Source organism: Hyperoodon ampullatus (assembly GCF_949752795.1).
Source record: "Hyperoodon ampullatus genome assembly, chromosome: 6".
In the NCBI taxonomy this organism is placed as follows: Eukaryota; Metazoa; Chordata; class Mammalia; order Artiodactyla; family Ziphiidae; genus Hyperoodon; species Hyperoodon ampullatus.
In genome coordinates this window covers 104,575,634-104,601,513 of record NC_136919.1, presented here as the reverse complement: position 1 = coordinate 104,601,513, position 25,880 = coordinate 104,575,634, and the positions used below count along the sequence as shown (strand labels likewise).

Genomic DNA, 25,880 nt, shown 5'->3' with positions numbered 1-25,880 from the left:
CACAGCGAAAGACCCTGTGTGCCTCAGTGAGGATCACACATGCCGCAACTAAGACCCAATGCAGCCCCAAATAAATAATAAAATAAATAGATAACAATCTTAAAAAAAAAAAAGACTCGGCACCCCAACATCCTCAAGTGGCATCATTCATTCACTTGAGTTTGTCTCCACACCTAGAAGTAATGCAGAGAAACCCATCAATGTGTCCTCTGCCCGATGTGCTCAGCATGGGGTTGCAGGGTCTGTTCTAGAGATCTGGGAGTTCAAAGGAGGGATGCAGAATTAGTAGCCTGGAGGACCCATGGACAGAGAATCTGACCTAGAACTTGCCTCTGTCCATGTCATTTGTTTTACTAAGAACGGCCTCTGATCAAACTCTGCTCAGGGAGTGAGGGAAGTTCCTAGAGACGGGTGGACCTCTATGGTCCCTGTGGTCTGACAATGCCATCTTAAGAAGGCAGAATCAAAGACACATGGAACCTTAGCATTAAAATGATATCATCGAGTCCATGTATCCCTGGGATAAATCCCACTTGATCATGGTGTACGATCCTTTTAATGTATTGTTGGATTCAGATTGCTAGTATCTTGCTGAGGATTTTTGTGACTATGTTCATCAGTGATATTGGCCTGTAATTTTCTTTTTTTTGCGGTATCTTTGTCCGGTTTTGGAATCACAGTGATGGTAGCCTCATAGAATGAGTTTGGGAGTATTCCTTCCTCTGTGATTTTTTGGGAATAGTTTCAGAAGGATAGGTGTTAACTCTTCTCTAAATGTTTGATAGAATTCGCCTGTGAAGCCATCTGGTCCTGGACTTTTGTTGGCTGGAGTTTTTTTTTTTTTTTTTGCCGCACTGCACAGCATGCGGGATCTTAGTTCCCCGACTAGGGATCGAACCCGCGCCCCCTGCAGTGGAAGCCTGAAGTCTTAACCACTGGACCACCAGGGAAGTCCCTGTTGGGAGTTTTTAAATCACAGTTTCAACATCAGTACTTGTGACTGGTCTGTTCATATTTTCTATTCTTGATTCAGTCTTGGGAGATTGTACGTTTCTAAGAACTTGTCCATTTCTTCCAGGTTGTCCATTCTTTTGGCATATAATTGCTTGTAGTTGTCTCTTATGATCCTTTGTATTTCTGTGGCGTCCACTGTAACTTATCCTTTTTCATTTCTAATTTTATTGATTTGAGCCCTCTTCCTTTTTTCTGATGAGTCTGGCTAAAGGTTTATGAATTTTGTTTATCATTTCGAAGAACCAGCATTTAGTTTCATTGATCTTTCCTACTGTTTTCTTCGTTTATATTTCATTTATTTCTGCTCTGATCTTTGTGATTTCTTTCCTTCTACTAACTTTGGGTTTTGTTTGTTCTTCTTTCTCTCATTGCTTTGGGTGTAAGGCTAGGTTGTTTATTTGTGATTTTTCTTGTTTCCTGAAGTAAGAGTGTATTGCTACAAACTTCCCTCAGAACTGCTTTTGCCACGTCCCATAGATCATTGTGCTTTCGTTTTCATTTGTTGCTAGGTTATTTTTTGATTTCCTCAGTGATCCATTGGTTGTTTAGTAGCATATTGTTTAGCTCCACATGTTTGTGTTTTTTCACAGTATTTTTCTTGTAGTTGATTTCTAATCTCATAGAGTTGTGGTTGGAAAAGATGCTTGACATGATTTCAATTTTCTTAAATTTACCCAGGCTTGCTTTGTGGCCCAGCATGTGATCTCTCCTGGAGAATGTTCCATGTGCACTTGAGAAGAATGTGTAATCTGCTGCTTTTGGATGGGATGCTCTATAAATATCAATTAAGTCCATCTGGTCTAACATGTCATTTAAGGCCTGAGATCCTTACTGATCTTCTGCCTGGATGATCTGTCCATTGAGGAAAGTGGGGTGTTAAAGTCACCCACTATTATTGTGTTACTGTTGATTTCTCCTTTTATGTCTGTTAACATTTGCCTTATATACTGAAGTGCTCCTATGTTGGGTGCATATATATTTACAATTGTTATATCTTCTTGGATTGATCATTATGTAGTGTCCTTCTTTGTCTCTTGTAACAGTCTTTATTTTAAAGTCTATTTTGTCTGATACTAGTATTGCTACACCAACTTTCTTTTGATTTCCATCTGCATGGAATACCTTTCTCCATCTCCTTACTTTAAGCCTGTACGTGTCTCTAGATGTGAAGTGGGTTTCTTGTGGACAGCACGTATATGGATCTAGTTTTCGAATCCTTTCAACCAGTCTATGTCTTTTGTTTGGATAATTTAATCAGTTTACATAAGGTAATTATTAGTATGTTCTTATTGCCATTTCGTTGTTTTGGATTTGTTTTTGTAGGCTTTTTTTTTCCTTTCCTGTTTTGTTTTCTTGTGATTTGATAACATTCTTTAGTGTTGTGTTTGGATTCCTTTTATTTATTTGTGTGTATACCTATTAAAGATATTTGATTTGTGGTTGCTATGAGGTTTTGATATAGCAGTCTATATATATACATAATTGTTTTAGGTTGCTGATCTCTTAATTTCAAATGCATTTCCAATATCCTGAATTTGTGGTCTCCTCTTCTCAAAATTTTTGGTTTTGATATCATATTTGTATGCAGATGATTTCCTACCTTTACTTTATGTTTGCCTTTACTGGTGAGCTTTTCCATTCATAATTTTCTTGTTTCTAGTTTTTCAGTATCCGTAAATCTATCAGTGTGATACATCACATCAACAAATTGAAGAATAAAAATCATATGATCATCTTAATAGATACAGAAAAAGATTTTGACAAAATTCAAAACCAATTTATGATAAAAACTCTCCAGAAAGTAGGCATAGAGGGACCATATCTTAACATAATAAAGGCCATATACGACAAACCTACAGCTAACATCATAATCAACAGGGAAAAGCTGAAAGCATTTCCTCTAAGATCAGGAATAAGACAAGGATGTCCACTGTCACCACTTTTATTTGACATATTTTTGGAAGTCCTAGCCACAGCCATCAGAGAAGAAAAAGCAATAAAAGGAATCCAAATTGGAAAAGAATAAGTACAACTGTCACTGTTTGCAGATGACATGATACTATACATAGAAAATCCTAAAAATGCTGTCAGAGAACTACTAGAGCTCATCAATGAATTCAATAAAGTTGCAGGATACAATATTAATACACAGAAATCTGTTGCATTTCTATACACTAACAACAAGAGATCAGAAAGAGAAATTAAAGAAACAATCTCACTTACCATCACATCAAAAAGAATAAAATACCTAGGAACAAACATATCTAAGGAGATAAAATACCTGTACTCCAAAAACTACGAGACACTGATGAAAGAAATCAAAGATGACACAAACAGTTGGAAAGGTATACCATGTTCTTAGATTGGAAGAATCAATATTGTCAAAATGACTATACTACCCAATCTACAGATTCAATGCAATCCCTATCAAATTACCAATGGCATTTTTCACAGAACTAGAACAAAAAATCTTAAAATCTGTATGGAGACACCAAAGACCCCCAAAATAGGCATATCAATCTTGAGAAAGAAAAACGGAGCTGGAGGAATCAGGCTCCCTGACTTCAGACTATACGACAAAGCTACAGTCATCAAAACAGTATGGTATGGCACAAAAACAGAAATATAGATCAATGGAACAGGATAGAAAGCCAGAAATAAACCCACACACCTATGGTCAATTAATCTATGACAAAGGAGGCAAGACTATACAATGGAGGACAGACAGTGTCTTCAATAAATGGTGCTGGGAAAACCAGACATCTACACATAAAAAAATGAAATTAGAACATTCTTTAACACCATACACAAAATTAAACTCAAAATGGATTAAAGACCTAAATGTAAGACTGGATACTATAAAACTCTTAGCAGAAAACGTAGGCAGAACACTCTGAGATAAATCGCAGCAACATCTTTTCTGAACAGTCTCCTAGAGTAAAGGATATAAAAGCAAAAATAAATAAATGGGACCTAATTAAACTCAAAAGCTTTTGCACAGCAAAGGAAACCACTGACAAAATGAAAAGACAACCCACAGAATAGGAGAAAATATTTGTAAACAATGTGACCGATAAGGGATTTGCCTCCAAAATTTACAAAGAGCTCATATGGCTTAATATCCAAAAAACAAACAACCCAATCAAAAATGGGCAGAAGACCTAAATAGACATTTCTCCAAAGAAGATATACAGATTGCCAACAAACACCTGAAAGGATGTTCAACATCATTAATCACTACAGAAATGCAAATCAAAACTACAATGAGATATCACTTCACACCGGTCAGAATGGCCATCATCAAAACATCTACAAACAATAAATGCTGGAGAGGGTGTGGAGAAAAGGGAACCCTCTTGCCCTGTTGGTGGGACTGTAAATTGATACAGCCATTATGGAGAGCAGGATGGAGGTTCCTTAAAAAACTAAAAATAGAACTACCATATGACCCAGCAATCCCACTACTGGACATATATCATGAGAAAACCATAATTCAAAAAGAGACATGTACCACAATGTTCACTGTAGCACTATTTACAGTAGCCAGGACATGGAAGCAACCTAAGTGTCCATCAACAGATGAATGGATGAAGAAGATGTGGCACATATATACAATGGAATACTACTCTGCCATAAAAAGAAATGAAATTGGGTTATTTGTAGTGAGGTGGATGGACCTAGAGTCTATCATACACAGTGAAGTAAGTCAGAAAGAGAAAAACAAATACCATATGCTAACACATATATATGGAATCTAAAAAAAAAAAAAAGGTTCTGATGAACCCAGGGACAGGACAGGAATAAAGACGCAGACATAGAGAGTGGACTTGAGGACACGGGGAGGGGGAAGGGTAAGCTGGGATGAAGTAAGAGAGTAGCACTGACATATATACACTACCAAATGTAAAACAGATAGCTAGTGGGAAGCAGCTGCATAGCACAGGGAGATCAGTTTGGTGCTTTGTGACCACCTAGACGGGTGGGATAGGGAGGGTGGGAGGGAGATACAAGAGGGAGGGGATATGGGGTGTATGTATGCATATAGCTGATTCACTTTGTTATACAGTAGAAACTAACACAAAATTGTAAAGCAATTATACTCCAATAAAGATGTTTAAAAAATACAAAAATGGAAGTATTTAGAATTAAATATATTAAAAGATGTATACAGTCTCTCAAAGAAACTTATAGAACATTACTGAACACAACTGCTTACTTGAAGGAACACCTACAGGTTAAATTTTTGATAATTTGGGCACAAAATGAAAAATGACATAATGGACTGTAATGGATGGCATTTAAAAAAAAGAATCCATAAGTTCATGCTGATAGCAAAAACATTCAAAAGGAGGGTGGGAAGGATGGAAAGCTCTTCTTCACAAAAGAAAGCCACCAAATAAGAAGTGAATGATGGAATTTCAAATCACTGTTTTGCAACCTCCATAGTAAGAACTGATCATCAATGGATGCTAAAATCATTAGGTGAAAGATTATAGGGAACAGACTGTGTCATATAATGTCATCCAGTAGGTTATTTATTAATTTCAAAGGAAAAAGGTCCCTTTTCAAAGGTGAAATTTGGCAGACATCATCTTAGTGAGGAGATCAAACTTAACATCAGCAACAATGAGACATCAGATCAAGTATGTTCTGAGGTGAGCACTGAGCAGGGAACAGTACCTTTCATCCAATACATCTGCCAGAAACTTTAACCAAAATCTAATCATGAGGAAAGAATAACCTATCCAAGTTAAAGATTTACAAAACAATTTACAAAACGTTCTTAAAAAATGTCAATGTCATGAAAGACCAAAACAGACCTAAAAAAAAAAAAAAAAAAAGAGAGAGAGACAGAGAGAGAACTGGAGAACTGCTGCTTTAGACTGATGAGACTAAACATGTCAGGACTTCCCTGGTGGCGCAGTGGTTAAGAATGGGCTTCCTTGGTGGCGCAGTGGTTGAGAGTCCGCCTGCTGATGCAGGGGACATGGGTTCGTGCCCCGGTCCAGGAAGATCCCACATGCCGCGGAGCAACTAGGTGCCACAGCTGCTGAGCCTGTGCTCTGGCACCTGCGAGCCACAACTGCTGAAGTCTGTGCGCCTAGAGCCTGTGCTCTGCAACAAGAGAGGCCACCTCAATGAGAAGCCCATGCACTGCAACGCAGAGTGGACTCCACTTGCTGAAACTAGAGAAAGCCCGCACACAGCAACGAAGACCCAACACAGCCAAAAATAAATAAACAAATAAATAAAGATACATATCAACTAAATTAAAAAAAAATCGGCAGAAGACCTAAATAGACATTTCTCTAAAGACAATATACAGATGGCCAAGAGGCACATGAAAAGATGCTCAACATCGCGAATTATGAGAGAAATGCTACAAATCAAAACTACAATGAGATATCACCTCACAACTGTCACAATGGCCATCACCAAAAAAATCTATACAATGAATGCTGGAGAGGGTGTGGAGAAAAGGGAACCCTCCTACATGGTTGGTGGGAATGTAGATTGGTACAGCCACTATGGAGAACAGTATGGAAGTTCCTTAAAAGCTAAAAATAGAGTTACCAGATGATCCAGCAATCCTACTCCTGGGCATATATCCAGAGAAATCCATGGTTCGAAAGGATACAGGCACGCCAATATTCATTGCAGTGCTGTTTACAATAGCCAAGACATGGAAGCAACCTAAATGTCCATTGACAAATGAATGAATAAAGACGATGTGGTACATATATACAATAGAATATTACTCAGCCATTAAAAGAATGAAATAATGCCATTTGCAGCAACATGGGTGGAACTGGGGATTATCATACTAAGTGAAGTAAGTCAGACAGACAAATATGATATCACATATGCGGAATCTCAAAAAAAATGATACAAATGAACTTATTTACATAACAGAAACAGACTCACAGACTTCGAGAACCAACTTATGGTTAACAGGGGGGAAGAGTAGGGGAGGAGGGATAGATTGGGAGTTTGGGATTGCTACATTTAAAACAGATAACCAGCAAGGGCCTACTGTATAGCACAGGGAACAGTGCTCAATATTCTGTAATAACCTAGGGACTTCCCTGGTGGTCAGTGGTTAAGACTCCGTGCTCCCAATGCAGGGGACCCGGGTTTGATCCCTGGTCAGGGAACTAGATCTCACATACCGCAACTAAATATTCTACATGCCACAACTAAAGATCCTGCATGCAGCAACGAGGATCCTGCGTGCTGCAACTAAGACCCAGAGCAGCCTAAATAAATTCTGTAATAACCTAAATGGGAAAAGAACTTGAAAATGAATAGATACATGTACAACTGAATCACTTTGCTGTACACCTGAAACAAACACAACATTGTTAATCAACTATGCTCCAATATAGAATAAAAATTTAAAAAAAGAAAATCCCTTAGCCCAGAAAAAAAATGATATCATCGAGTTCAGTGTCTGAGAATTACCTTCTGCAGCATTTCCAATAGAATGTCATCTGGTTTCTACTAGAATACTTTCAGTCTAGTGGACTCAGCATCTCAGTAGGCAGCTCAGTTGGACACTTCTAGTTATGAGAAAGGGCTTATGTTTTTTAAACTCAGCCCAAATCAGCTTGTCTGTATCATCTGTCCATTGATTTTGGTTCTAGTCTCTGGAGCACAGCAGAACAAGTCCATGGCCTGTTTTAATATCTACAGTTTCTTCTGTCTTTGTTCCTCAGTCCCTCTAAATTCACCTGGCAGGGCCACTTCTCTCAAAAATCAAGTAGCCAAATGTGAATGAATTCTTGTGCTACTTTCTGTTCCATTGGTCTATTGATTTTCCTTGTGTTATTACCAAACTGTCTTAATTACTGTAGCTTCTTATAATAAGACTTGATATTTAGGACAGAAAGTCCTTTAGCCTTGTTCTTCTTCAAGAATGGCTTGGCTATTCTTTGGTCTTTGTATTTCCATGTACATTTTAGAATTTGTCTAGTTTAATAAAAACAAAAAAATACATCTTTTTCTTTAATTCTCTAACCATAAAAAGACACAATTGATTTTTATTTATTAATTGTATACCTGGAAAACATGTTAGATGATTTAATAATTTTTCTGAAAGTTATTTCAGATTTTCTTTTTTTCTATTGAGGTAACATTGATTTTTAACATTATGTAAGTCCCATGTGTACAACATTATATTTCTATTCCTGTATACCCTGCAATGTGCTCACCACCGAAAATTTATTTTCCGTCTGTCACCACACAGTTGAGCCCCTTTACTCATTTCACTCTCCCCAACCCCTTCCTGCCACCATTTCAGATTTTCTATGTATACAACGATTTTACCTGGGCTAATCAGAGATTTTTCCTTCTTTTACTTAATTTTCTTTTTAAATAAATTTATTTATTTGTTTTTGGCTGCGTTGCTGTGGGCTGGTTTTCTCTAGTTGTGACGAGCGGGGGCTATTCTTTGTTGTGGTGCGTGGGCTTCTCATGTGGTGGCTTCTCTTGTTAACAAGTGGAGCACAGGCTCTAGGTGTGTGAGCTTCAGTAGTTGTGATGTGCGAGGTCAGTAGTTGTGGCTCGTGGGCTCGAGAGCGCAGGCTCAGTAGTTGTGGCCCACGGGCTTAGTTGCTCCGCGGCATGTGGGATCTTCCTGGACCAGGGCTCGAACCGGTGTCCCCTGCACTGGCAGGTGGATTCTTAACCACTGTGCCACCATGGAAGTCCTTAATTTTCTACTTATACCTTTAAAACATTTTTTTCTTTTTCTTGCTTTACTGAACTGGCCAGGACCTTCAGTGGGCCTGCTTGTCTTATTCCCAGAAAGGGAAAACTTTCAATATTTCAACACTGAGTATTTTTTAATAATAGCTTTACTGAGTTTATATATCATTAAATTCACCCTTTTAAAGTATACAATTTAGTGTTTTTAGTATTTTCATAGTTGGGAGCCATCATCACTACCTACTTTTGGAACATTTTGGTGACTCTATAAAGAAACCCTGTACCCATTAGCAGTCACTCCCCATCGTGCCATCCCAACTCTTACCCTCCTCACTCCAACAACCACTCATCTACTTTCTGCCTGTATGGATTTGCCTATTATGGACATTTCATATAAAAGAGTCATACAATATGTGGCCTCTTGTGACTGGCTTCCTGCACTGAGCATAATCTGTTTGAGGTTCATCCATGTTGAACACGGATGCATCAGTGCTTCATTCCTTTTTATTGCTGAATAATATTCCATTGTAGAAACAGACCACAATTTATCCGTTCATCAGCTGATGGATATTTCAGTTGTTTCCACATTTTGGCTGTTATGAATAGTGTAGCTACACAATTCAAAATTCGTGTACAAGTTTCCATGTGGATTTATGTTTCCACTTCTCTTGGGTATATAGCTAGGAGTGGAAGTATGTTGTTTTTTTGTAGATAACTCTGACAGACTAAGGAGTTCCCTTCTATTTTAGTATGGTAACAGCTTTTTCTCTCTTCCTTCTTTAAACATTAAGGTGACAATATAATGTTTGGATTTTATCCTTAAATCAACCAGGTATTTCTTAAATAAACCTAGTGTAGTCATGATATATTATCCTATTTTTATACTGCTAGATTTGGTTTGCTAATATTTTACTTTTTAAAAAATCTATGTTCACTAGTCAGACTGATCTATAATTTTCCTTTTTTGTAATGTCCTTGTCAGGTTGCAGTATGGTATGGTTATGCTGAAGAATTGTTTGGTAGAATTTGTTGATTAATATAGGCCTATAGTATTCTTTGTGGGAAGGTTTGAAATTATGGATTCAATAGTAGACAATTCAGATTTTCTATTTCTTCTTCTGACAGTTTTATTAAATTGTCTTTTTCTAGGAAGTATCCATACTGTCTAAATTTGCTGGCATAAAGTTGTTTATAATATCCTCTTATTTTAACTGTTTTCACTCTGTAGTAATAGAAATTTTCCTAGTCCTCATACTGGTGACCTGTGCTTTTTCCCTTTCTCCTGCATCATTCTTGCTACATATTTTATTAGTTTTGCTAAAAAAAATTTTTTTGGCATTGTTGATCCTGTCTCCTGCATGAATTTTTCTATTTCATTGATATTTTTGCTTTTAATATTTTTGACAAACACCGCCAGGGCAAAAAGGTGTTCATGAACCCTCTCAGATCTAAACCCAGTGATTCCTTATGGTCTTTTTTTAACCTCATCAACGATTTTAAGATGTTTTTAAATAGTGATCCAGTTTTTTTAGTTGTCTTTGCTGGGAAGGTTGGTAGAATCATCCAATCCTCCAGTATTGGATATAGAAAACTGAAAATTTTAACTGTGTATTTAAAAAGTTTATGCTACATATATATATTACCTATTCAAAAATACTAAAATCATTTAAAAAATAGTGGCAGGTAAATGGACATTTTACATATTTCCGGTGGGGGTATACATTACTAGAATGTTTTTGGAAAGCAATCTGGAAAAATGCACCAAAACTCAAAAAGGGGAAAAATCCAAATGTCCACTGATAGGGGAATGTATCATGGCATATTCATACATTAGTACTCCACTTAAATGTAAATATTCCTCTGAGAGGGTAAATTCAATGAAAGCAAATGAAGCACTGTCACACTTCAGTGTGAGTTAGCTGAAAAGGCATTTAACTATGGCACCAGGAAGGGATATAGAATAGGCCTGAAGCAAGATAAGACTCCCATTTCTGAGAGGGGAAACTTAGCTTTATCTGAGCAACTACACCCTTAAAAGAAAGACTAACTCATTGAAAATATTGAAAAGGTGACTTTACTCAAACACATGTTTTGGAGTTGGAACCCATGCTGGCTGTGCTTGTAGCCTGGGCACTCAGGGACCTGTTGACACCCTGTTTGGTGACCAACACCAAACTCTGCAGAGTGGCTGTCAGAGCCAATGCTTTAGAACACAGTTACGGCTGCAGTAATAAAAAGGAGGAGAACACCAGTACCAGCATTTCCCATGTACTACTGTGGTTAACATAGTTTCTGCAGGACTCATGTAACAGTCCATTAACCCACAAGATTTTAGAGCAGGGACCTCAGAAACTGTATAATCTGGTTCTCCGCAACTTTGCCAATCTTGGTATGATAATCTTGGCTATTCCTCTATGCTGCTATTTAAGTTTCTTCTTTTTCTGATTGTTTAAAGTTTTTTTTAAAAAAGTTATTCTTTTTTTTCTGATATGGTTATGAAAAGCTCAAAACATTATAAAAGTACAGAATTACATACTAAAATCTTCCCATAATTCCATCACCCAAAGATAACCACTAACAGTTTGTTGTTTATTTCTTCTAATTTGTTCTCTAGGAAGATGCTAAATTGTATACATTAAAAGAAGGGAACATAATTAGCACGTGTACTATTTTAAAATTTCTTTCTTCCTCTTGGTATATTGTGGACAATTTTGCATGTCTGTATAACAGTTACTTCAGTCTCTCTACGTAGCTTTATGGCAGCCTACTGTTCCCTATCAGTATATAACTGGTTAATTCCCCTTCCCCCTTGGGAACAATGCTTCAAAGTACTTTCCTAGAGGCACACTTGTGCAGAGAAAGATGTGTTTCTACAATGGGTTCCTAGAAGTGAAATGCTGGGACAGAGTATAGCTATTGTTAATTTGTCCTGTTTCTTATTTATCTATTTATTTGGCTCTGCCGGGTCTTAGTTGTGGCACATGGGATCTTTAGTTGCTGGCATGCGGGCACTTTTAGTTGGGGCATACGGGCACTTTCAGTTGCGTCACGCGGGATCTAGTTCCCTGACCAGGGATTGAACCTGGGCTCCCTGCATTGGGAGCGTGGAGTCTTAACCGCTGGACCACGAGGGAAGTCCCTATCCTGTTTCTTTTGAGGACAACTTAACAATAGCTATACTCTGTCCCAGCATTTCACTTCTAGGAATCCATTATAGAAGAGTTTCTCAGACTCACAGACTTAGAGAACAAACTGATGGTTATCACGGGGGAAGAGTGGGGGGAAGGGATAGTTAGGGAGTTTGGGATTGACATGTACACACTGCTATATTTAAAATGGATAACCAACAAGGACCTACTGCATAGCACGAGGAACTCTGCTCAATGTTATGTGGCAGCCTGGATGGGAGGGGAGTTTGGGGGAGAATGGATACAAGTATAGGTATGGCTGAGTCACTTTGTTGTGCACCTGAAACTATCACAACACTGTTAATGGCTATACTCCAATATAAAGTAAAAAGTTAAAAAAAAAAGAATATAAGTTTCTGTTTGCCCTAAGCAATGTGTCCAATACTGCTTGTCATCCACATTTTTTTCCTCCCAAAACAATGTATATATTTCAAATCAGGCCACATTTTTTTTTTTTTTTTTTTTTTTTTTTGCGTTACATGGGCCTCTCACTGTTGTGGCCTCTCCCGTTGCGGAGCACAGGCTCCGGACGCGCAGGCTCAATGGCCATGGCTCACGGGCCCGGCCGCTCCGCGGCATGTGGGATCTTCCCAGACCGGGGCATGAACCCGTGTCCCCTGCACCGGCAGGCAGACTCTCAACCACTGCGCCACCAGGGAAGCCCCACATTTTTTTTAAAGACTTTTTTTTTAGAGCAGTTTCAGATGCACAGAAAAATTGAGAGGAAGATTACAGAGGTTTCCCATATATCCCTAGTGCCCCCCATCACACAGCCTCCCCGATTATCAACATCCCCCACTAGAGTGGTGCGTTTGTTATAAATGATGAACCTATACTGATGCATCATAATCACCCAAGTCTATAGTTTCATTATGGTTCACTCTTGGTGTGTACATTCTATGAGTTTAGACAACAGTATAAACATGTGTATCCACCATTATGATATCATACAGAGTATTTCCACTGCCCTAAAAATCCTGTGTTCCACCTATTCATTCCTCCCACCACCAACCCCTGGCAACCACTGACCTTTTTACTGTCTTCATAGATTTGCCTTTTCCAGAATGTCACATAGCTGGAATCACATAGTACAGAACCATTTCCGAATTGCTTTTTTTACTTAGTAATATGCATTTAAGGTTGCTCCATGTCTTTTCATGGCTTAATAGCCCATTTCTTTTTAGCACTGAATAATATTCTATTGTAGGATGCACCACAGTTTATCCTTTCACCTACTGAAGGACATCTTGATTGCTTCCAAGTTTTGGCAACTATGAATAAAGCTGCTGTCAACATCTGTGTGCAGGTTTTTGTATGGACATAAGTTTTCAACTTATTTGGGTAAATACCAAGGAGCATGACTGCTGAATTTTTCTAGGAAACCACCAAACTACCTTCCAAAGTGGCTGTACCATTTTGTACTCCCACGAGCAATGAATGAGAATTCCTGTTGCTTCACATTCTCACCCGCATTTGGTATTATCAGTGTTTTGGCTTTTGCAATTCTAATAGGTCTGTAGTGGCTTCTCATTCTTGATTAAATTTCCAAAGCTCTTTTCTGATTGTGGGTAGGTATTTTGGGGGGGAGATGAGGAGAACTCCTATCTCTAATGTTAGAATCTTTGCAAATGTTTGGTAATCTTGGGCTACCTGCTTATGTTAAAGACACTGACCCAAAGCTCTGAATGTGTGGGTGGAGATACATAGTCAACTTTGTGCTTGTACTGGGTTGAGCTAGTCTGGATTCTGAAGATGGGGATTCCCTTTTCTACTAGAAACCCAAGGCCAAGTGGATGAGAACATGGGTTCAATTTGGGGGTAAATGCCTAATACTTTGAACAAATGATGGAGATATCAGGAAGGTTGGGGTCATATGCCCTGCTTCTCTTGAGTACAGTTTCCCAACGAATCTCACCATTCCCAGGATCTATAATTTCTAAACCTGGAACACCCTCAGAGTTACCTTGTCTCATACATGTTTTGTTGTCATCTGCCAGACAGAGCCTATGTACCTTCAGTCTTCAAGGAATTTCTCAACATTTCTTGTCTTCTAATAGTACTAATTATTTTGTAGTGCAGTGTTACATTTTTAAAAACAAACATAGTTTTTGTTATTTTTAGGAATTTGGGTGGCCCATGTGCTCAGTCCATCATCTTGATTTGATCTATCCAGGTCATGTTAAGATTTTGGAAAAACAAAAATGTAGCTTCTCTCTGTCAAGTAATTTAGACCCATGAGGTAAGTAAGAATTAAAAAAAATAGATATTATAATTACCTAGTCTACGACAGGCATTTTGTATGTGCTATTCATTCTATCTGCACAAAAATTTGAAAGATAGGTATTACCATCCCAGCTGTACAAAGAAAAAACTTTAGTCACAAACAGCAGTAAACTCACCCTAGGTCCCCTATAAGCAGCACTGTGGGCCAGGAACCTTGATCTGTCTCTGATCTGCTTATTTGCAGATGAAAAAACTGAGGCTGAGGTAGATAACTAATTTGCCAGTTACCTTAATCAGAAGCCTCATAGCTCCCTTGCATATTTTCTTCTTATTGCTTAAGGTTGGAAGTTACATAATATCAATGACATTAATATGTAACAGCTTTCTGTTTTGTTGACAATATTGTGTGTGAGACTGGTGTGGCCGGCAGAGGGCCGATGAGAGAGTTAAATAACATTAACCCAATTAAAGGCATTACAGGAATGCACAGTCCTCTAACTTGGAACGTTAAGATTTTTAATGTAATTAGTCTATGAAAATCACGCATTTCTTAATCAAGCTCCACTTTTGTGCTTCCAACTCCGCCTTCTCAGTCTACAGACTAATGCTTTTTTCCCCCTCTGCTGCTTTCCACTTTTCCCATGATTTAGAACAAATATTTGCCTTGGTAACTATTTTCCCTGGTTACTCTCTTGGCTGATCTTCTGCACAAAGAACCGAAAGGCATGTATCCCCAAGGGAAGCAGTTATTTTAGATTTTGCAAAGAAGTCAGTTAACAATTTTCAACATTCCCTTCTTTGTTTTAAAGAAAGCTCTGGTTTTGTTTCATTTTCATCTGGAGACTTAAATGACACCAAGCAAAGCCTACTTAGTTTAGATTTCCAGGTAAAATGTTTTAAATTTTAAGTTTCTACTAAAGCATGTGGAATGGTTTTAATATTTGGCTGTTTTATGTTGAAAATGTGTTTAACCCTTGAGGAAATAAGCTCTTACTAATAGACTTTAAAAGTTTAAAGTGTACATTATTTTGTTTACTTGTTTTTTTCAGGATGACTACTTCCGAAGTATTTAAAACTTTATGAAAGTAGGATTCAATATATTTTTATATGTTTAAATAGAATTACATGCTCAATAGAAGTATAAGTTGGTTTGAAATTTTCATTCTTTTCTATTTTTAAGTCCTAAAAGAGCATGAAGGATTAATTAAAAATGTTTTTCATTTTAAGCCTATAGAGTGAAGTTAAAAGGGATAATAGGCATCTCATGGCTTTATGTAGAAGTTTAAAATTTAATTTAAACCCTTTTAAAGCTTACTTAAGACAGATGATGAAGAATTTTAATGGAAAATAAACAATAAGTTAACCAAGATTTACAGATGATATTTAATGTTGGGATAAACACAATAAATGCTAAAATGAAAGAAAATTTTACTTGATCAAAATAGTACCTACAGTGATTAGACCTATTGTGTCATAAAAGTTTACCTCTAGAAACATATTCACTCAATTATAAAGTTGTTTTTGGAATAAATATAAAAGGCAATGTGAAATTCAATAAATCACTGAAAATAACAAAGGCCAAGGCATCAATGATAAAATTAGTATTGAGAGGCCATTTCATAAACATTATTTAAACATTTCAATTAGACTATTTAGATTCTGATTTTCTTAAAATTAAGATAGCTCTGTAAATTTATTTTTGTACATATCTATTTAGATTTCTGGATAAGTAAAAGTGAGCCAATTTGGGAGGGGGTGGAAGACAAAGAGGGATGGGGATAATGGGAGAAGGGTGAGCTTGGGCAATGCTCAGCTAAGTAAGAGGCTCAGGGCCAACACGATGCCTGAGACCCTCATGAAAGTTTATCTCCAGAGCCCTTAGATCCAGGGCCTGACTCCTCATAAGTCTCACCTACCACAGGATGGAGAGTCACATATATGACTATCAAAGCAAGAAAATCTCCATGTACAGGTTTTATGTAGAGCACAGAATTTATGCCCTCTGTCAGAGCTCACTTCCCCTGCCACTCAGCAAATTCTACTTCTACCCTGTCTCACAGTGCAACTTTTCATATTGCTTTCCTCTGCTGCTGTTGCTATTTCTTCCCAACATATTACCTTGCTCTCTGAATGGACTTTGACAATTTTAGCCGCCAATCAGCTAGGGGATTTGCTCCTCCCTTACATTTTGCATGTTAGTTTTTCTAAAACTAATATAGATTACGAAAAGTTGTTCTAATGTAGTTTCATTTCAGTGACCTACAGTAAAGGGTTTGAAATGACTGCAGTAATTAATGTACCTATATACTGAAAAAGAGATTGCATGCTGAGGTTAGTTGACACGAAAATAACTTAGAGGCTGCTATTTGTTGAGCCAAGGTAAAATGGTGACAAGTCAGCATATGATCCAAGTACATCCTGACTACAGGAGGATAATTCTGGCAGATGAAGTTATAAAAAGAACTGAGATTCAAGAGGGCAAACTAAGCAGATATCACTCTTTTCCTCTTACCAAATACCTAGACATAAGAGAAGATATATTACAAACAAATATACACATGGATATATAGCTACAGTAGGAAATAAGAAGGGGAGCTTCTGGTGAGATAGAAACTGTGAGGAATCCTTCAAATACAGAGAGAAGATGGGAATGAATTTAAAGAGGAAAACCATAGCCTTGAATAGGTATGGGAGAGAACTGTGTAAAAAGAGCTTGTGTGGAAAAGAAAGAAGTCATTAGAGTAGAAGATCCTAAGAAGGATACAATAAGGAAAAAAACCCCCCGTACATTATAGTAAGTAGAACTTCTGAATATTAAAAATGAGTTCAAAATCTGAAAAAAACTTCTACAGAGAGAGGAAAAAAGATTTATTACAAAGAGATGAGAATCAGATTCAATTTAAACTTTTCATCAGTAACAGATATAAGAAACAAATGGAACAATACCTATGAAGTATTGAAGGAAAATTATTCTAAAATCATAATTCTATTTCCAACCAAACAAAATGATATTTTCTGACATATAAGAATTCAAAACTTTTACAACCCAAAACATTCTCTTAGAGAAAAATGATATATTTCAGGGAAATAAAACTAATCTGAGGGAACTCATGCTTCTTATAATGGCAGACTATGCAATTCAGACCATTCAGCCTGCTGACAATAATTAGAAAAAAATAGGAAAAATAACAGGGCCAATATTTGGGATAGGACTGGAATCCTAAGAGGTCTGGAACAGCTTTTCTTCTGGAGGCATCTGTGGAACCAAAAGAGGCGACTGAGAAGCTTAGTATAGCTTTAAAACAGCCTCTCAAGTCAAGACAGAAACAAAACTCAAGGAATGGGGCCAATCAAGCAGCAGGGGTGGTAGGGAAAAGTGATGCAGATGAAATCACCAGGTTTTGGTTTGGGACTTAAAGTATAATTATTAATTAGTTATAGTGAAACTCAGCTTCAAATCATTCAATTTATGATTTATAGTGCCCTTAACCTCATGTCCGAATGTAAATCCTTTTAGGATAAATAATAAATATATCATTGTAGGCTTCAAAGTATATTCACAATTTTTCATATACAATGGCTGGCAATCAAATGCCATCAGGCATAGGAAGAAACAGAAGAAAATGCCTAGAAACCTAGAAAGAAATAACAGACAATAGAAATAGACATATAGAATGTCCTAAAATGGAGTTTTCAGACTCAGACTTAAATAAATGTGATTAATATGTTCAAAACGTGAAAAACAAGATTGAAAATTTCAGTAGAGAAACAGAAACAATAAGAACGCACTGAAAACCCGAAAAACTAAAAAAACACAATAACAGAAAAATAGAAGTCAATGGATGGATTTAATAGTAGATAAACCACAGCTGAACAGATAATTAGTGAATGGAAGGGAGGTTAGTGGAATAACCAGGATCAATCACAGGGTGAGAGAAGGATAAAAAATACGAGAGGGAAAGTGACATTAAAGACATAATGAGAAGGCTATCATACGTGTCACTGTAGTTTTGAAAAGAAAGAGGCAAGAGAAGTATTATTTGAAGAGGTAAGGGCTAAGAAGTTTCCAAATTTGATAAATATCAGTCCACAGATTCAAGAAATGCTATGAATCCTATATAGGATAAAAACAAGTAAATCATATCTACGTACAACAGAGTAAAACAGCTGAAAACCAAAGCCAAAGAGAATATCTTAAAAGCAACCAAAAAAGTTACTTTTAAAGGAGAAATAATTAGATTGACAGATGACTACTCAACACAAAATTTGGAAACAAGAAGACATTGGAATGAAATCTTCCAAATGCTGAAAGAAAACACCTGTCAACCTAGAATTCCATATTTAGCAAATACATCCTTTCAGAATGAACATAAGATATAAACATTTTCATATGACCAACAAACAAAAGAATTGGTCATCAGCAGTCCTGTACTAAAGGAATTACTAAAAGGTATTCTTTTAGGAAGAAAATAATCCTGATAGAAGGCTGGAAATGCAGAAAGAAATAAGAAGAAAGAAAAAGGATAAATGTTTAGGAAGATCTAAATCAGTGGTTCTTAACTGGAGGCAGGCTGACTCCTTCTACCCCCAAGACACATCTGGTAATATCTGAAGACATTTTTGGTTGTTATAACTGAGAGGAGGTATCTACTGGGTAGGAGCCAGGGATGCTACTAAATATACAAAGGCCAGCCCCCCACCACAAAAAGGAATTATTCAACCCAAATGTTAATAGTGCTAAGGTTGAGAGAGCCTGATCTAAATGAACTTTTAGCATAAAATAATAATAATCTTTTGAGGGTTTAACATATATAAAGAATTAAAATATATGACAAAAGTAGTATATGTTCTAGGATGAGGTAAGTAAGGTTAAAGTCCAGAAAGAGGTAAAGGTACTAATTTATATTAGACTTGATAAGTTAAGGATGTATGTGGTAATCTCTACAAAGAACTTTATAGCAAAAAGTATACAATTACTAATGGAATAATAAAAACTAAGCAATCAATTAAAAAGAAAGCAAGCAAGAATGGAAAAAAACACACACACACAGAACAGGCAGGACAAATAGAATGCAAATCTTTAGAAAATATATTTAAATTCAAACATATCAAGTGTTACAATAAATACAAATATACTTTCTATTCCAATTAGAAGATAAAAATTGTCATAGTGAAGTAAAAATGATATGCTAATAGAAAATATATTGAAAATATGAAAGGCTGAAAGTAAAATGATGCAAAAAATATATTAAGCAGACATTAATAAAAAGAAAGCAGTTACATTAATTAGACAAAGTAGATCTTATGACAAAACACACTACTAGAGATACAGAAAGTACCTAATGATAAAAGCACCAGAAATATATAACAATTCTAAATGTGTATGTACCTATACCATGGCCTCAAAATATATTAATAAATATGACCAAAGTGACTTATATTAAATTTCATCCAAAAATAAACCCAAGAGACAATATAGTTAAAAACAACAGAAAATCTATTATTACATTATTTATAAATTTTAAAAGTGCAATTAAGAACATAAAAGTGCTCACTTTGGCAGCACATATACTAAAATTGGAACAATACAGAGAAGATTAGCATGGCCCCTGAACAAGGATGACATGCAAATTTGTGAAGCATTCCATATTTTTACATAGAGAACAGACTTGTGGTTGCCAAAGGGGAGGAGGGGAGGAGGGGAGGGAGAGGGATGGGCTGGGAGTTTGGGCTTGGTAGATGCAAACTATTATATTTAGAATGGATAAACAACAAGGTCCTAATGTATAGCACAGGGAACTATACTCAATACCCTGTGATAAACCATAATGGAAAAGAATATAAAAAAAGAATGTACATATGTGTATAATTGAGTCACACTGCTGTACAGCAGAGATGGGCACAACATTGAAAATCAACTATTCTTCAATTTAAAAGAAAAAGAAAAAAGAACATAAAAAATATTTCCAGAAGATATATGCACAAGAGTGTTTTGTTTTGTTTCAGTTTTTGGCCGTGCCACGCAGCTTGTGGGATCCTAGTTCACTGACTACAGATTGAACTCGTGCCCTTGGCAGTGAACACTCAGAGTCGTAACAACTGGACCACCAGGGAATTCCCGCAAGAGTGTTTACAACAGAGGAAAAGTGGAAAAAATTAAATATCCATCACCAAATTGTTTGTTACATAACTTATGGAATGAAAATAGAGTGCACAGACCAGATAGATTTACATACATTGACATATATGTCCATATGACCACAATTTATTACTGAATGGAAAGAAAACAGATTGCAGTATATCAAACAATTCCATTTATGTTTAAATATATATGTTCATATATGTTTAGAAGGTATCATGAAAGATACCCTTAAACTAGGGGATGGGAAACTATGGCCCATAGGCCAAATTCTGTTTTTCAAAGTGCCATCAGAATACAGTTGTGGCCATCCATTTACTTGTCTATGGCTATTTTTGGCTACAGTAACAAAGTTGAGTAGTTTTAACAGAGACTGTTGTCTTGCAAAGCTAAAAATATTTACTCTCTGGACCCTGAAGAAAAAGTATGTCTACCCTTGTACTAAACTATGAATTATATTAAGGCAACTTGTTTTTTATGCCTATGTATCATTTTGAGTTTTAAAAAATTATGTACTAGTTTTAGAAACTTAAACACATCTTAAAAAGCATTGATTAAAAAAAAGATTAAGAACTCAGGAGAAAGAAAACTGTGTGAACATGGCTTTTATCTTTAAATCTCTTATGGGCCATGATGTGAACAACAAATTGTAGCTCAGTCTAAGGAAGACTTTTCTGACAGAGCTGTCTGAACATGGAAGATAAAGAACTTCCCATTACTGGAAAAGCAGATGACTTCAAAGCTTCATTCAAAATCTGAGTTCTATACAGTGAAGCACCATTATAAATGATATAGATTGCTAGGAAGCAAAAGCATCACCTGGCCATAATGAAAACACAAACTGAAAGTAGGATCATAAATCAATGAACATGCAACTCTGACTAAATAAGCATACCACAGAGATGTTGTGTGTTTGGTTACAGACAACCACAATAAAGCTAATACTGCAACACAGGGAATCACACTATTTTTTTTGGTTTCCCAGTGCATATAAAAGTTATGTTTACAGTATACTCTATTCTATTTAATGTGCAATAGCATTATGTCTAAAAAAATAATCAATGTTCCTGTCTTAATTAAAAAATACTTTATTGCTAAAAAAATGCTCGCCATCATCTGAGCCTTCAGAGCATAATAATCTTTTTGCAACAGTAACATCAAAGATCACTGATCACAGATCACCATAACAAATATAGTAATTTGGTAATAATGAAAAAGTTTGAAATATTGTGAGAATTACCAAAATGTGACAGCAAAAAGTGAGCAAATGTTGTTGGAAAAAAGGTGCCGATAAACTTGCTTGATGCAGGGTTGCCTCAAACTTTCAATTTGTTAAAAAATGCAGTATCTGTGAAGCATGATAAAGTGCAATAAAACGAAGTATGTCTGTACTGTCTCCATAGTTTTGTCTTTTCCAGAATGCCTTGTAGTTGCAGTCACACAGTACTAGCCTTTTCAGATTGGCTTCTTCCACTTAGTAATAAGCATTTAAGATTCTTCCATGTCTTTTCATGGTTTGAGAGCTTATTTCTTTTTAGGGCTGAATAATACTCCACTGTTCGGATGTAACACAGTTTATTTATCCATTCACCTACTTAAGGATGTCTTGGTTGTTCCCAAGCTTTGGCAATTATGAATATAGCTGCTGTAAACATCCATGTGCAGGTTTTTGTGTGGATATAAGTTTTCAGCTCATGTGGGTAAATATTAAGAAGCATGACTGCTGGATTGCAGGGTAAGAGTATGTTTAGTTTTGTAAGAAATTGCCAAACTGTCTTACAAAGTGGCTGTATGGTTTTGTATTCCCACTAGCAATAAATGAGAGTTCCTGTTTCTACACACCCTGACCTCACAATTTGTCAGTGTTTTTGATTTTGGCCACTCTAACAGGGTACAGTGCTATCTTGTTGTTTTAGCTTGTGATCTACTATTTTAAAAATTCATATTTGGGAGAAGAAAGTAGAAATTCTGGATGGTAACTGTGGATTTGTCTATTTCTTCTTGCAGCTATACCAGTTTTTTTCTTCATGTAATTTGAATCTGTACCGTTCAGTGTATAAAGGCTTAGAATTGTTACATCTTCATGAATAGATCCTTTTATCATTACATAATGGCTCTCCTTATTCTTCTTCATCTCATATTAATATAGCCATCCACTTTTTTTTATTGAGTTAAATGTCTTTTCTTAAAACTTTATTTTATTTATTTATTTATTTGGCTGCGTTGGGTCTTCATTGCTGCGCGTGGGCTTTCTCTAGTTGAGGCGGGCGGGGGCTACTCTTCATTGCAGTGTGCGGGCTTCTCACTGCGGTGGCTTCTCTTTTGTGGAGCATGGGCTCTAGGCATGTGGGCTTCAGTAGTTGTGGCACGTGGGCTCAGTAGTTGTGGCTCACAGGCTCTAGAGCGCAGGCTCAGTAGTTGTGGCGCATGGGCTTAGTTGCTCCGCAGCATGTGGGCTCTTCCTGGACCAGGGCTTGAACCTGTGTCCCCTGCATTGGCAGGCGGATTCTTGAGCACTGCGCCACCAGGGGAGCCCCCTGGTGGCGCAGTATTAGCTTTATTGTGGTTGTCTGTAACCAAACAAAGCCCCCCTTTTCTTTTGATTAGTGTTACCAAAGTATATATTTTTCCATCCTTTTAATTTTAACCCATTTGTATCTTTATTTAGCATGAGTTTCTTACAGGCAGCAGAGAGTTGGGATTTTATTTTATTTTGTTTTTTATTTTATTTTGTTGTGCTGGGTCTTAGTTGAGGCTTGCAGGCTCCTTAGTTGTGGCATGAACTTTTAGTTGTGGTATGCGTGTGGGATCTAGTTCCCTGGCCAGGGATTGAACCCAGGCCCCCTGCCTTGGGAGCATGGAGTCTTAACCACTGGACCACCAGGGAAGTCCCTAGAGTTGGGTCTTAATTTTTAAAAATTCAATCTGGACAGTCTCTGTGGCAGTTAATGAATTCACATTTAATATGATGTACATGTAATATGTTTTGGATTATTTTTATTATTCCACTTTATCACCTTTATTGGTTTATTAGCTATAACTCTTGTTTTGTTGGGTGATTACCTTAGGGCTTATAGTATGCGTCTTTAACTTATTACAATTATCTTATCTTCAGTTGATATTCCACTTTGCTTATAGTATTAGAACATTACAACAGTATATTTACACTTCCTCTTTCCTCCTTTCTGCTTCTGTTGTCATACATTTTACTTTCACTTAAGGCAGAAACCCCAAAATACAGTATTATTGTATTAATCAACACAACTGTTAAACAGATGACTGTATTAAACTAGCATCTTTTAAAGAGATTTAAAAATAAAAAAAGAGTATTTATCTACATATATGCCATTTCCTGTGGTATTCATTCCTTTGTGTAGATCCATAATTCTATCTGATATAATTTTCCTTCTACTTTAGCATTTCTTACAGTGCAATTCTGTTGGTGATTAATTCCTTCAGCTTCTCTATGTCTGAAAAAGTCTTTATGTTGCCTGTGTTTCTGAAAGACATTATCACTGAGTATAGAATTCTAAGTTGATTTTTTTCAGTACCTGAAAGTCGTTGTTCCACTGTCTTCTGGCTTGTACTGTTTTGAATGAGAAGTCTTTTATTCTATTCTTAACTTTGTGTCTTTTTCTCTGGTCACTTTTAAGATGCTCCCCTTATTACTGGTTTTAAAGCAATTTGATTATGATGAATATTTGACATAATTTTCTTCGTATTTCTTATTTTGGGGGTTTATTGATCTTGGATATGTGGGTTTATAGTTTTCATCAAATTTGGAAAATGACTAGTCTTTATTTCTTCAAATATTTTTGTGCCTCCCTAGTCCTTCAGGGACTGGAACTGGACATAAATTGATCTTCTTGAAGTTGTCCCACAGTGTGATGATGCTCTGTTCATGTTTTTTACTGGTCGTGTGTGTGTGTGTGTGTGTGTGTGTTTCATTTTGGATAATTTCTGTGACTAGGTTTTCAAGTTTACTAATTTTTTCCTGCCATGTCTAATGTGCTATTCATCCCTTGCAGTATACTTTTTCCTCTCTCACATTGTAGTTTACATCTTTAAAAGTTCAATTTGGATTTCTTTAAATATCTTTCCTCTACGTTCTTGAACACGCAGATTATGGTTTTAATAACTTTTAATGACCTACTTAATAATTATGTCAGCTGTGCTATGGATGGGTTTCAAAAGATTGATTTTTCTCATCATGGGTTAACAATTCCGGTTTCTTTGTGTGCCTGGTAAATTTTTGCTGGATTTCCCAGTACTTGTTGGGTGCTCTGGGACATAGTTAAGTTGTTGCACACAGTTTGATCCTTTCTGGAGGCTTGCTATTCAGTGCTGTAAATGGGATCAGATCAGCCGTTAGTCTAGGGTAAATTGTTTTCTCTGATGGGCCGATGCCCTTCTGAGCACTCTGTCTGATGCCCTTTGCAGTACAGGTTCTCCACTATGACTGGTGGACACACAGAGTCTGCCCAGCCTTTTCTAGCCCAAAGGATTTTTTCTTTTTGTCCTTCATGGTAGTTCTTTCTCAAGTGTTGAGTAGTTTACTCATACAAATGTGCTAATCATACTCGGTTGAAGACTTGATATCTTTGGAAGTCTTTTTCAGGGTAGCTCTCACCTCCCTGTGCTCTGCTCTGCAAACTCTTGACTCTCTGGCATCCCCAGGACCCCAGGTTTTTTGTTTTTTTTCAACTCAGGGAGATTGTTGGGCTCTGCCTGGGTCCTTACCCTGGGCTTCAGCCTTGGAAGGAACTCCCTCCAGGCAGTGAGCAGGAGCTCAACTTGGATTTTCCCCCTCTCAGGGACTTCTGTTCTGTGCTAACCCATGTTTAAGGTTTGAAAAAGTATTCATTTCTCAAATATGTTTTTCAGCTTCACCATGTGCAGGGTCCTGTACTGCTCTTGAGACCAGCTGATTAAAAGTTATTCTTTGTCCCTCTTACCTCTTTATAACTGATACTAGTTTGCTGTTATTTTTATTTGGTGCAACTATGCTCTTTTCCCCCAACAAAGAAAATTATAACACTAGAGAATAAAATAATAAAATATAAGAGCTGGGAAAATGAATTGTGGATGATGTTAGTCACAGAATGACTTGGCAGAGAGGCGGAGAGAAACCTCCTGAGTAACCTCTGAAAACCTACAACACAGTGGTCCAGAGAGGGGTCGGCAAACTATGGACTGGGGGCTAAGTCTGACCCACTGCCTGTTTTGGAATTTGTATACACAATTGTGTACATATCATGTACACAAATTGTGTACATATTGTCTACCTTCATGTTACAAGGGTCGAGTGGAGTAGTTATGACAAAGAATGCATGGCCTGTAAAACCTACAATATTTACTATATGGTTCTTTATAGAAAAAGTTTGCTCATGTCTGGTCTAGCAATAAAGTACTAAAAATTATTTGATTCTGATAGAAAAATTCTAAATTCTGACTTGGCAGTAATACTATAGCATAGAGCCCATATATTATATGTGTTATATCTCACAGACTTGCTGCTGAGGGATATAGGCAATTATAGGCCAATTTTCAGAGGTAAAAATTTAGTCACTAGCTCTGAAATTCTGTTTCATTCTCATCCTAGGAATCAA

At 36.8% G+C, this 25,880-nt stretch overlaps 1 protein-coding gene across 1 annotated transcript in view; it reads right to left on the bottom strand.

Annotated features, from left to right (window-relative positions):
* The window catches only part of CENPP (centromere protein P), a gene marked incomplete at its 5' end in the record, with an annotated part of 232,063 nt that overhangs the window by 39,542 nt on the left and 166,641 nt on the right, over positions 1 to 25,880 (bottom strand). The window lies entirely within an intron of this gene.